Source organism: Pan troglodytes, chromosome 12 (genome assembly GCF_028858775.2).
Source record: "Pan troglodytes isolate AG18354 chromosome 12, NHGRI_mPanTro3-v2.0_pri, whole genome shotgun sequence".
NCBI classification, from domain to species: Eukaryota; Metazoa; Chordata; class Mammalia; order Primates; family Hominidae; genus Pan; species Pan troglodytes.
Window position 1 is genome coordinate 44782618 of NC_072410.2, and position 14612 is coordinate 44797229.

Here is a 14612-nt window from a genome sequence, read left to right on the forward strand (position 1 = left end):
CCCAAAGGTTTTGGTATGCTGTGTTTCCATTATTGTTTGCTTCAATACATTTTTAAATTTTCTTCTTATTCTCTTCAGTGACCCACTTGTCATTCAGGAGCATATTGTTTATTTTTCATTTATTTGTATAGTTTCCAAAATTCTACTTGTTATTGATTTTTAGTGTTATTCCATTGTGGCTAGAGAAGATACTTGATAATATTTCAATATTTTTATGCTTTAAGGCTTGCATTGTTGGACGCGGCACGGGAACCCAGCCCGACTCAGTGGTCCCAATTGGCTGCTCTCTCTCAGATACAGTTCCCCTTCCTCCCTCCAGGGGGCGCCATGGAACGCAGGGCCCTCCCTGGCCCTTGGGACTGGGTGACGTCAGGGGTGAGCCTCTCGTGATTGGCTCCGTCACCCTGCGTAAGATCAAAGGGAAGAAAGGACAGCCCCAACACCTGGAGCCGTTGTGGCTCCGGCCGGTTGCGCCGGCCCTCGGGCCCTCAGGGAGGCGAGGGTGCGAGGGTACGAGTTTGAGGCCAACCTGGTCCACATTGATTGAAAAAAAAATTTTTTTATCGTTCCCTATATAACAACAAAACATAAAGGGAGGACGCCTTGATAGGAAGAAATGACATCTTCCTAAGTGTTTTTAAATTACTTCAATGTATCTTTTTGTTTTGTTTTGTTTTGTTTTGGGAGACCGAGCCTTGCTGTGTTGCCCAGGCTGGAGTGCAGTGGTGTGATCTTGGCTCACTGCAACCTCCGCCTCCTGGGTTCAAGCGAGTATCCTGTCTCAGCCTCCCGAGTAGCTGGGATTACAGGCCCACGCCGCCGTGCTTGCCTAATTTTGGTATTTTTTGTAGAGACGGAGTTTCACCATGTTGGCAAGGCTGGTCTCGAACTGGTGGCCTCAAGAGATCTCGCCCCTTGGCCTCCCAAAGTGCTGGGATTACAGGGGTGTGCCCTCGCGCTCGGCCGTCTCTCCCGTCTTTCTTAGACTCCTTGATCTCTGTCCTGGCCCCCGGGATCTTTGTCTTCGTCCCCTCTCTAGTTCGCTCCCATCAGATTCACTGTCTTCTCTCTCTGGTCCTCTCCCCTTTGCCTCGGACTGTATCCTCTTCGTCGCTGTTGATCCCACTTCTGCACTGTCCTCGCTGCTGTCTTCCCCCAGTCCTGTCGCCATCCCCATCCCCTACCTCAGTCCCCTGTGCCGTCGGCCGCTCCACCTGTGACCGTGGAGTCTTTTTCCGTCACTTCCGTCTCTGTCACATCCTCTCTGGTCGCTCCTGGTCGGAGGCCCTGCCTCCCTCGCCTCAGGGCCCTTCCCCGTCTCCTTCTCTTCCTGTCATCCCTGGCTCCTTCCCAGCGTCTTTCCTTCCTTCTCCGAATCGTCCTCTGCTCCTCTGGGTTTGCGCCTGCTGGGAGCTCTGCCCCTGGGAGCTGTTTCCTCCGCTCAGTCTCTGGGTGTTTCCTAGGGGGTCACATGCTCTTCTAGGCCTGTCCTGGGGCAGAGGGGCCACCCTGAGGTCCATCAGTCAGTCTGACCGTCTCCTTAGAACCTCGAGCCTCTCGCCTCGCCTCGCCTCGCCTGACGCCCTTTCCCGCCCTTTATCTTTCCCTTCAGGATAAAAAATAAAAAGAGGCGGAACAGCTCCCTGAGGAAAAAAAAAAAAGACTTGCATTGTTGCCTAATGTGTGGTCTACAATTGAGACTGATTCATGTGCTGAGGAGAAGAATGTGTATTCTGCCGTCACTGGATGAGATGTTTTGTAAATATCTATTATGTCCTACTGGCCTATAGTGCATATTAAGTCCAAATTTTTTGTTGTTGTTGATTTTCTGTCTGAATGAGGTTTCCAGTGCTGAAATGAGTTGTTGAAGTATCCAGCTATTATAGTATTGAGGTCTATCTCCCTATTTAGCCATAATAATATTTAATTTATATATCTGAGTGCTCCATTGTTAGGTGAAAGAGTATTTATAATCATTATATCCTCTTGCTGAATTGACCTCTTTATTATTATATAATGATCTTCTTTGTCTCTTATTACAGTTTTTGTCTTGAAATCTATCTTGTCTGATATAAGTATAGCTACTCCTGCTCTTTTTTAAACTTCCATTGGCATGGAATATCTTTTTTCATTCCATTTTTTTCAGTCTATATGTGCCTTTGTAGGTGAATCGTGTTTTCTGTAGCCAATGGATCATTGGGTCTCATTTTTTAAAATCCACTAAGCCGTTCTATTTGTTTTTATTAGAGGTTAGTCCATTTACATTCAATGTTATTATTGATAAGTAAGATCTTACTCCTGTCATTTTATTATTTTTTTTTTCTGGTCTTTTTGTGTTCTTTTCTTTTTTCTTTTCTTTCTTCCTGTCTTCCTTTTAATGAAGGTTATTTTCTCCAGTGATATGTTTTAATTTCTTGCTTTTCATTTTGTGTAGCCCCTGTATTATTTAGATTTGAGGTTACCATAAAGCTTGCAAATAATATCTTCTATGCCACTATTTTAAACTGATAACACTGCCAATTAACAAACAGGCAGAGAAAACTAATAGAAACTCTACACTTTATCTCCCCACTTTATAACTTTTTGTTGTTTCTATGTATATCTTACTGTACTGACTAAGTCTTGTAAAATTGTTGCAGTTATTATTTGTGATCAGTTCATCTTTTCATTTCTCTACTTAAGATATGACTAATTTACAATTACAATGTTGTAATATTCTATCTTTTTCTGTGTACTTGTTATTACCAGTGAGTTTTGTACCTTCAGATGATTTCTTCTAGCTCATTATGTCTTTTTCTTTTAGATTAAATAATCCCTTTTAGTATTTCTTGTAGGACAGATCCAGTGTTGATAAAATTCCTCAGCCTTTGCTGGGAAAGTCCTTTTTTATCTTTCATGTCTGAAAGATATTTTCCCCAGATATGCTCTTCTAGGGTAAAAGGTTTTTCCTTTAGCCCTTTTACATTTTATGCCAATGTCTTCTGGTGTGTAAGATTTTCAATGAAAAAAAAGTGCTGCCAGACATGTTGGAGGTCCATTTTATGTTATTTGTTTATTTTCTCCTGCTGCTTTTAGGATCTTTTCTATATCTTTGACTTTGGGAGTTTGATTATTAAATGCCTTGAAGTAGTCTTCTTTTGGTTGAATCTGCTTGGTGTTTCATAACTTTCTTATACATGAATATTTTTGTCTTTCTTTAGGGTTGTAAAGTTCTCTGTTATTATCCCTTTGAATAAATTTTTACCCCTATCTATCTACTTTTAAATTAAGGTCAAGAACTCTTTGATTTGTCCTTTCGAGGCTATTTTTAGATACCATTGGCATGCTTCATTATTTTGTATTTTTTGTTCTTTTGTCTCTTCTTTTCAAATACCCTGTCTTGAAACTCACTAATTCTTTTTCTGCTTCATCAGTTCTGTCATTAAGTGACTCTGATGCATTCTTCAGTATGTCAATTGCACTTCTCAACTCCAGAATTTCTCTTGATTATTTTTAATTATTTAAATTTCTTTGTTAAGTTTGTCTGATAGGATTCTAAATGATTTCCCTGTCTTATCTTGAATTTCTTTGAGTTTCCTCAAAACAACTATTTTGAATATTCTGTCTGAAAGATCACATAACTGTTTCTCTGAAATTGGTCTCTGGTGTCTTATTTAGTTCATTTGATGAGGTCATGTTTTTCTGTATGGTCTTGATTGTCATGAATGTTTTTCAGCATCTGGGCAGTGAAGAGTTGAATGAAGCCAGTGAAGCTTGTGTACTTCACTTAAGGGTGGCGAGTTTCCTCAGACCCTAAGCACATATGGAGATGCCATTTGAAAGCCAGGGCCTGGAGTTGGAAATCTTAGAAATCTACCTGGTGCTCTATTCTCTTGATATTGAGCTAGTGCCAAAACCACTAGAAAAAGTCCATCCTATTTTTCCCTTCCATTTTGGCAGGCAGAGGAGTCCCTCCCTGTGTCCACCACCATCACAAGCCCAAGGCAAGTACTGCTAGAGGGCTGCCTATGATCAGATCTTCTGAGAACATCAGAGAAAGACTGTCCTTGCAATCTACACTACAGCAAAACTTCAGGACCTTGAACTTCAGGTTCATAATCTCACAACTGAGAAGGATCCTTCCACACTCTTGGAACAGTGCACCCATTGGAACTCTGAAGGTTAAGCTCACCAGGAAAGTTTCTCTCCAGAAGAAGATAACACCCTTAATGTGAACAGCTTTTCCCAAAATCACGGATTGAAACTTCTCTACAATCACAAGACTCTTATCTTTGAATATTTTCCCTTGGTTATGCTTCTGTGAACAATAGACGTGAAAAGGGAGTCTGTTGTGTGCACTTACGGGGCACACTTTTATGTGTGAAGGATTTTTCAGCCAGCCTTATATATGGATGACCTTATAGTTTAAGAGATAAAAGACAAAGACCCAATGCAGGTAAGAAACTTTAGTGGTACATATGTTGCCTGATAGTCAGTAAGAAACAGAACATTGATTCATTCCTCTTAGCCCACATTATGGGTTAAAGAGAACATTGCCAGGAGGCCTTCACTCTTCTAGAAGGGCACAGCATCATTCATTAGGTTCTTTTTCCATGGTTTAAAGTAGAAGAGGCAATGATTAAAAATGTATCCCTTATGATAGGCTGTATAGCAGATTCTACTGTAAAGGCTATGATTTCACAATAAAATTTAAGTTATGTAAAATGTTGCTAAATAATGGAATTGGCTAAACAGAAAAATATCTGTGCAGCTGCTGGCACTTATGGCCTGTGGAGAAAACATCAGGTATTATAGAGATTCGGGTGTCGGAGATTGACAAAAAGACCACCTAGTTAAGCGAGTAGACCCTTTATCTAACTCATTCTTTGATCTATTTGATTTTAGGTGGTTTGGTTTATGGGAACCCTGGGTAAGGAGCATACTCCAAACTCTTGGTGTTATCCTCTTGATAGTCATAATAGTAGTCTTTCCGGTGCTCTACATTCTCTCAAATGTTTTACATGTTTGCATACAGCCATCTCTAGAAAGTCAAATGGTCTCTCTTCAATTGAAATCACAAGACCTGAAAGAAATGTATAATCATGGGGATGCCATACCCTATAAATGATATGCTGAGACCAGAAACTCAAAATGATGGTAACAGAGTGGTGCTAAGGCCTTAAGTTTTGATCACACTCTCACCTAAGTGAGAACCTAGCCAAAAAGGAAGAATTAAAAAAATATATATGAGAGGCTATTGTGGGCTGAGCTCAGGCACTAGACCCCAAAAGACCAAATCAAACCAAAACAAATTCGCTCGTGTTAAATGTCACATATTCAAACTAAGACTTTAAGAAAATACATAGATCCTAGATCAGAAAAGGAAAAGTTGTGTTTTTCTCCTGAAAACAGGATGTTCCAGCATAAAGAGGTACCCTCTACTCAGTCCTCACTCCCAACTTACATAACCTACTGTTTCAAGACCAATGATAACATCATAACTAAAGTTTTTGTCAATCTCTTAAAAACTGAGAAAATGACAAAAAGGGGGGAATTGTTAATGAAGTTTAGCCTCAAGCTGCCTCCTTACATATTTAAGTTGGCCTAAAGGTTTTTCTGTACATGATGAACTATAACAAGTGGAGGTGTAAACCAATCATAGCCTACGCCCGTGCCAATCGCTGAGCTTTGGCCAATCAAATGTAGCCAACTGTTTGAACCATGTTCAAATAAGGCAAACAAATCCAGCTGTTTCCGTACCTCACTTTGTATTTTTGTACATAATTTCACTTTTTTTTTTCTACAAATCTTCTTCCCACCATGTGGCTGTGTTGGAGTCTCTCTGAATCTGCTGTGATTCTGGGGACTGCCCAATTTGTGAATTGTTCATTGCTCAAACTCCTTTAAATTTAATTCAGGTGAAGATTTTTTTTTAATACCAAGAAGTTCAAGAAAGCACCCTATGAAATTAAGAATCTTCTTAATCCATAGAACATGAAGAAGTCAGGGTAATGGGTGCCAATGAAAAACAATTATGTACTATTTTGTAACTCTCCTCCTTCCCCATTTCAGCCAAAGATGGGGTCAGATAGCCTCTTGCCATTTGGAAAGAAGAAGAGCAAAAATGTAGAAAAAGCAAACGCAACTCCTATCCCCAACATTGTCAGCACCATTGCTGTAAACTGACAAAGAGATGTGTCCCTAAAGTAAGCTACATTTACCATTAATTCTTCACTCCCCCACGGAAGCATTCTGGTCTAATGAATGCCATCACGAACATTTCTGATGACTCCAATCTTCCCAGGAAGAATCCTCCTCCCTTCTATTTTATCTTTCAGACTGTTTATCTCTGGCTCTTTACAGCGGATCATGTGACTCAATCACTAACCTCTTATGAACCCCCAAATACTCCAATTTGTAATTCATGATCAAACGATCCTGTAACATCTTTAGTCCCATCTGTGAAAGTTTGTTTTCCCCCCACTACACTGCTTTTAATGACTCTCTCAAGAAAATGCTATTTTATATACACTCTACATACAACCATGTCTAGAAGCGAGGCAGTTGTTGTCTTTGTTCCATGTAGCATCTTTCTACCCCTTCCTATATATGAGAATATAATTCTCATATATTCACTAAATTACATTTCCTCTGTAATAATATCCCACTTTACAGTATAACCTATACTTTTCTTTCTACTTTTTAAAATCAGTATAATAATAACTGTAATATTTATGGTCTTAAAGAAGAAAAATCAGTCTTTTGAACCTAGATTCTTTACCAGTTGGTTTCTTACTTTTATGCTGTCTTCTATGGTGAAACAACTTAAATACTTAGTGTTTTGCTTTCTCTACTATCTTATTTCCCACTCTGTTTAATAGTCATATCAGTCAAACTTTTGTCTCCACAGTGTATTTTTTATTCTGTGTTCAAAGATCACCAATGAGATTCCCAGTTGCCAAATCCAATCTTTAGTTTTCATCTTAGTTCCTCTGAGCAACATCTGAAAAAGGTAGTCATTTCCTTTTTTTTTGTTTGTTTGAAACATGTGAAACAATTAAGAATAAAAGAGTAGCAAGTAAGCCAGAATAATAGTAAGTTTATTTTAGAATATTTTGAGTTTAGTTTAAAATATGTGTGTGTAAATCTTTATGTCTGTAGGCTAAGCTCTGTCTTGGAGTTTATTTTGCATGTTTATTAAGGTATATCCCTTGTTCCATTAGAGATCCCAGCTAAATGGATAGCATATGATAAACGTTTGTACATTTTGATGTGACCTTGGATTACCCAAGAATATTTGGATAGCAGAAAAGCCTTGGTTGATAATACCATTTGGGCATTGCACAACTCTTAGGTGGCAGTTCCATAAGAACGGAAGAGAAATCATGTAGAATAAGAAACAACAAAGACAAAGAAGAGAGGACTAGGAACCAGTAGCCTGCAAGAGGCGTGCACTGGTTAGAAAACAGTATTAGGCTGTAAGAAATGCTCAAAAATATTCAATGTTCACCATTATGGGAAAATGAGTAAATTATATAAACAGAAATAGTAAATCAATTTTTACTGCATTATTAATGAACTTAAAATAAAAATTGATTATGTTATCTGATAAAGCATGCTAATCACATGTAAATTATTATTTTTACCTAAGCTATTATTTGAAATGATCACATATTATGTGTACTTAAAAATATGTGTAGGTATCACTATGTAAGAATTTAGTTCATCTAAAAATAACTTCTGCTTCCACCAATAAATTATCCTAAAATGAAGAGAAAAGCAGATTCCAGAACTTGTTTCTTATTATTTCTATAATGATAGGACTGAAATGGCAGTTTAATGATAGTAGTCCCAGTAACCCCATTCAGAGAAAGAAGTGAGAATTGCACATTTATTTTAGCAAATAAGCATGCAGTTAATTACAGGTCTTGGCTTTAGTCTGCCTTTCTCTTGCATTTTTGGAAGCTAGATTCACATAGTTCATTAAAATAGCAGTTTTTGTAAGAATGACAATGTTTCTTTAAAAAATACAGATATAAGAACTCATCTGCTACCTAAGGGGAAAATGATTCCCTTTTATTGTAATGAGCCAATAACTATTTATTGCCTAAACAAATGGACAATTGAATGGTGGAGTATTACCAATATTGATGTTCATCTAGCTTTCAAATAACTTTGTGCTAACCACCATATTTGTTTTCCATATATGCCTTAACTGCTTGCACTCTGAATGTCCTGTGTTTGTGTGAACTGTTCATTGGAATTATAATAGATTTTTAATCTTAAAATGTGGACCAGAAATGGATATTTATGTTACATAAATATGGTAAAAGAAGTACAAGTTGCTTCAAAACCCTGTGATGACAATGCAATGGGAATTCAGGGGTCCCCTGTAAGCTTAATATGAAGAAATGAGGAACATAGAAGCAGCCATGGTCTCATGGTTGGCCACCTAAGGATTTCACAAAGAACGCATAATATATATAAATATCACAAGGAACAAATAATTTCCCATAGGTAAAGATAAAAGGGATTCTAAACAAAAACGATAGAAAAGCTCCACATAGCTAAATGTGGCCACATCAATGCAGTCTGTACAAGGAACTGAGTAGCTGCGAACTCTCACTCCAACTCCAATAGCAAAAGGTGTTAAACTAATCCCTTTAAGGTGTCACACTAGATACTTGCTGTGGTGAACTTTTGATCATTCCAAAGCACACAGTGAGATCGAATAGCATCCTTTTGTATTGCTCCTGAAATAATGGGGTCTAATGAACATTAGGTCCTATGGAAATTGGTCCCTGTGGAGTTCATATTGTATTTACTCCACTCTACAATTAATAAGGAATAGAGAAAAAAAGAAGCCTACTCCAAACTACCTATATTTTTATTACAACACCCAAATAAATGAGACTGTGCTTTATGGGTCTGAATTGAAAAATACTTTATTTAATAGTACTTTTCCAAAAATGGAGGAAAATTGGGAGTTTTATCAAGTGTTGTGATCTTTAAATTTCAACAACAGTAAGATCCTAACGTGGAAACATATTTCATATATGCTTCAGACCAATGTTCTCCTGTTATCTTTGAAAAATCTATAATTACAGTCTAGGAAGTTCAGAACTACTGAATCAGATACTAGTTTTATATGCATAATTTTAAGAGTTTTTTGACTATGTGTTGCAGAGAAAAACTTTAGAAATAGATACCACAAGGGATACTGCAAGCTAAAAAATATGAGTACATTTATGCAAAAATAATGAAGTCACTCCCGCTTCAAGAATGAAAGATCTCCCATAATTGTCTCCCAGTTCAGCCAATTATTATCACCTTAACAACCCACCTTTCACATTAAGGTGAGCAGTTACACTGCTGAGAGAAAAGTAATAGTATCTTCACAGATATGGCATTACCCATATCTGGCAGTAGGGTTGTTTGCCGTAAGTAACTAAATAAGCTCATGCTTCAGGAACCTCCAGTGGAATTCGGTCATCTTAATCACCTCTGATAGATAAAATGCAATAACCTTGTCTTTGCCAACCCCCAGAATTTATGAAATATAGCAATGTGCAATTAGCATTCACAAGTCCCTCATTATAAGTGATCAATCCTGGACCCTGGAGCCAGGATACTACTGTATTTATTCTCCTCAACATCCAGCATCAATAATACATCAAAATTAAGCAAACAGAACATTAAATATAACCTGCATGGCAATTTTGGGAAAGGTAAAGTATTGAAAATCTAACTTTGTTCAATAATATGCACAGACACACATCCACATGTGTACATGAGACTAGTAAGGATATACATGGTTAAACAATGCTTCACTAACTAGAATATTAGAATACCTCAGCAACATAAATGAAAGAAAAACAAAAATCTCGAGGGAACTGCAAGCTGATAGGCAGAGTCTTCTGTGCAAACCTTAGTATTTTACTGACTAATAAAATTAATGTAGTTCCTGTCCTGTTTGAATATTTTAATCACATTAACATGTTCATTTTAATTTTTTTTTTAATAATATGGCATAGTACACCAAAAATCTGGTTGCTAGTAAATGATAACCATTTACTTAATATTTAAAGCTAAAAATTCTAGTGTCATGTTTTATTCTTCTCCCTTTATTACTCATGCTTTCATGATTTCACCACATTTTGTGAACGTTAACAAAAAAGTTCCTAATACAGATAATTTTTATCCTAAATAGGGTTCCATTGAGGCACATATTTGTGAACAATAGATAATCTCTCTTTCTGAGGCATACAAACAGCACCCTAATATATTTCCCTGCCACATTCTTGAAATTCCAATCTACTCTCTACTTTGTAACCAAAGTTGTCATTCTCAATATTGAAATTGCTCATACCTTACTATGTTAGGCTGAATACAACTCTTCACCACACCCCCCCAGTGCCCATGCCCTCATCTTTAGAATTTGTGGATACCTTCTTTCACATGACAAAATGAACTTTTCAGATATGATTATGTTAAGGATCTTGAGATGGGGAGATCATTCTAGATTATTCAGTGGGCTCAATGTATTCACAGGTGTCATTATAAGAGAGAGTCAGAGGAAGACTTCACTACAATAAATAAATAAATAAATAAATAATAAATAAGATGTGATGCTGGAACCAAAGGTTGATGTGACATGCTTTGAAGGTAGTGGAAGAACACCTGGGCCAAGAAATGCAGGTGGTCTTTTGAGGCTGGAAAGACAAGGAAATAGATTCTTCCCTGAACTCTCCAGAAGGAATGCAAACCTACCAACGTCATAATTTTTGACTTACAAAACCCGGGAATGAAAAAGTCAATTTATGTTGTTTGGAGTAAGCTAGTAAGTTTGGGGTATTTTGTTATGGTGGCAACAGGAACCTAGTACAAATTTTAGTACCCGGAAGTGGAATGTTGCTGTAATAAATACCCAAACATGTAGAAGTGGCTTTGGGATTGGGCAATGGGTAGAGTCTAGAAGAATTTTCAAAAACACAGTGGGAAAAGTCTCAGAATCTTTGCTGAATTGCTTCCTAGTTACAAGGAAAGCAGAATTTGTAAGCTGAGATTTCCTAGGAAAATATTAAGGATGTGCCCTAGTTTCTTCTTGATGCCTATGGTAAAATGGGAGAGGAAAGATAAATTGAGGAAAACATGCTATGTAAAAGGGAATCAGGACTTGATTATTTGGGAAGTCCTCAGCTGATTTAAATTGCAAAAGACAATAACATTGGGAAATGTACTGTCAGAAAAGCACCTTCAGGAAAGAAAGCCAAGAGGGTGATGGACAACCTTTTTAATGCCTGAGAAGGACAAAAGTTCACAATATTCAGTCACACAGAAGACTCTTTGAAGGGATCATATAACACATGGATCCCCTCAGCCAGCTCAGCAGAAGCCAAAAGTAGAAATGATATAATCTAGGAAAAACCTGTGGAGAAACATCTTGTCTAATGGCAGGAATCCCTAGGACATACATGGGGACTTTACAATGTTCTTGAGGATAGCAGCAGAAATATTATCAGCATCAATCGAAATAAACAGACAGGGGGCAAAATGAATGGAAGTCATCAGAATACCAAAATTCTGCAGACAGGAAACAGGTTGATAAAACTACTCAGCTGCAAACAGATGCTACCCTTTATGAAAAAAAAAAGAATGACTCAGAGGTCAGAGACTTGGGCACAGAGGATTAAGCTGAGGGCCACAGCGGTGAATCTTGGTGGGTGAAACTTGGACACAGGGGATGAAAATGAGAGCTACAGATTATTTCTAGGCCTTAAAACCTAATAGAGTTTATCTGGTTAGATTTTAAATTTGTTTGGGACTGGTGACTCCTTTCTTCCGTTTTCTCCTTTTTGAATGGGGATGTCTATAACTCTTATATTATTACAGCCCCATTATTGTTTTTTGGGATCAGAAACCTGTTTTACAGCTTCACAGGTCCAGAAATTGTGAGGTATTTTGCTAGACATTTGTTCATACCCAGATTCTCACCCATACCTGATTTAGAAAAGATGGATAATGAGATTTGGGACTCTTGAAATGATGTAGGTGAAGTTTTGGAACTTGAGTTGATGTTATAATTGGTTGAAGTGTTCAGGAATGTTGGGATGGAGTGAATGTATTTTGCATTAGGAATGGATCTGAATTTTGTTGGACCAGTGGACAGACTCTATTAGGCTAATTAGTGACCCCCAACATATCCATGAACTAATCCTCATAATCTATCAATATGTTACTTTAAGTAGCAATAGGAACTTTACAGATGTGATTAAATATCTTGAGATGGGGAGATTCTACCAGATAGGACTGATGCATCTAATACAATGACAAGTATCCTTATAATAGAAAGATAAAGGGAGATTTAGCTGCAGAAAAATGATGTGTTGAGGGAACCAGAGATTGGAGCAATGCACTTTGAAGATGGAGGAAAGATCATGAATAATGGAATGTAGATGGGCTCTAGACACTGGAAAAAACAAAGTCAGGGATTCTCCCCTAAGATGTCCAAAAGGAATGAAATCCTGCAAACATCATGATTTTAGACCTCTGACCTCCAGAAATATAAGACAAATTCATGTTGTTTTAAGCTACTAAGTTTGTGGCAATTTGTTTCAACAGCCTGGGAAACTCATAAAATTACCTTAATTACCAGAAAGCAAATTGGTAACTTTACACCCCTTAAGGACAAAGTCCAAAGGTATCATGACTCTAAGATATTTATACCCTAGTCCAAAAATACCTCACAAATCATGCTTATAATTAAATGCACTTATGAACTACACTGTAATTTCCATTGGTTTTCTAACATGACCTATCAATGTTAGATAAATATATCATGAATATTTTTCTATTTCTTAAGTGCTTTCTGTGAACTTTATCACTTGCTAAATCATCCTTTTCTCTAATTATTAGCTTGAATTTCACTTACCCTCTGTACTCTCCTTTAACTCTAAAAGAGGGGTGACCTACTCCTCTCATGTAAGCACTATCATGGCCATACTTGAACTATACAAATTGTTTTCTGTCATTTGCATCAGAAATTACACATCTGGTTCTCCTACAAGATCGAGAAATTCTTCATAAGGAGGTCTGTGCCCTAATCATTTCTCCATCTGTTATTATTAGCAACCTGTCTGATACAAAGTGGTAGGGAAAAGGATTCAATGTATATTATTAGCTGGATCTATGAATTTACAAATGTATGAAAAAAATGAATAGATAAGTGCATGAATGAGAGAAGGAATAATAAAACTTATATGCAGTATTGGAATAACATTGCAGCTAAATGAAATAGCATCAAATATGCAAAGGGTATAAAATAATATTTAAATATTTGAATTGATCTTGCTTCAGGGCACATATTTGATGAATGTGATATGCATGAAAGATAAAATGAAAATAACTGCTCGAGGGCATATAAAATAGGTCTTCAAAGAAGAAAGATAACAATTTCCCATGTATTATGATTAGATAATCTGTAAAATGACAGTAATAATGTACATATGCAGGATTTGTAATAAAGTGTCATTGTTCTCCACTGAAAAAGGAGAATAAAAGAAAATAAACTAAAATGTCCTATGAATAATTTTAAGTTAGACCTAAAACAGAACAAAGAAAAAAAATAATGTACTACCACAGTAATTCAAATGGTCCAAGTAATCCATATACCTGCTCTTTTTTTTGTAGAAAACAGGATAGTGATGGTAATTCCCTGCCTACATTTTGAGTTCCATTTCTATTCTAAAAAAAAATGAACTCTGTTGTGTTTTGAAGAATCAATGCACTTTTCAAGCATCTATTTGTGAAATTTATCCAATTCCTTGAAATAAATCTTTTTCCACATGTAACTGTAAAGTGGCTTAGTTTTAGTTTTTTTGATAATCAAAATTCATGTACTTATTTATTCAGAATGTTTATGAGCATCTTCACATTTCCAAACACTATAATAGATACTGCAGATATTATTGTGAACAAAAACAGGCACAGTTCAGGCCTACAGTCCAGTGGGAAGAACAAAAATTAATTAAACAATTATAAAATGTACCCATAAATATAAATGGGCATAAGTTCTATGAAAGGAAAGGACATAGTTCCATAAAATCTTGTAATAGACAAAACTAATTTTATTTAGTGGGAAGGAAATTTCTATCTGAGAAGTTTTTTTGTTCGTTTGTGTTTTTTTGTTTGTTTGTTTGTTTTGAGATGGAGTTTCGCTCTTGTTGCCCAGGCTTGAGTGCAATGGTGCGATCTCGGCTCACTACAACCTCTGCCTCCCAGGTTCAAGTGATTCTCCTGCCTCAGCCTCCCGAGTAGCTGAGATTACAGGTGCCTGGCTAATTTTTTGTATTTTTTGTAGAGCTGCTTTTTCACCATGTTGGTGAGGCTGGTCTCCAACTTCTGACCTCAGGTGATCTGCCTGCCTTGGCCTCCCAAAGTGCTGGGATTACAGGCGTGAGCCACTGGCCACTGAGAAGATTATATGTGTTTATATGTGAGATTTTGTGGATGAGTAGAAGTTAATTTGGTAAAATCTATATGAGTGTTACCTTTATCTTAGATTGAATAATACTTGTTGAAAAAGTGGCTGTGAAGTTTGATATACTTGTAAGGAAAGGGTTTTTAAAGTAGAA

General features: G+C 37.0%; 1 protein-coding gene across 9 annotated transcripts in view; it reads left to right on the plus strand.

Moving 5' to 3' along the window:
- Positions 1-416: 416 nt before the first annotated feature.
- Positions 417-14612, plus strand: part of LOC134807808 (breast carcinoma-amplified sequence 4-like) — a 145141-nt gene continuing 130945 nt past the window's right edge. For 4 of the 9 annotated variants that reach the window (XM_063788998.1, XM_063788994.1, XM_063788995.1 and 1 more), the window contains exons 1-4: positions 427-510; positions 1613-1758; positions 3940-4435; positions 6890-6991. The gene's annotated coding sequence lies outside the window, so the exon portion shown is untranslated. Of the gene's footprint in view, positions 511-1612; positions 1759-3939; positions 4436-6889; positions 6992-14612 lie in introns of all 9 variants that reach the window. The other 5 variants (XR_010149087.1, XM_063789000.1, XM_063788996.1 and 2 more) reach the window with 3 other exon arrangements.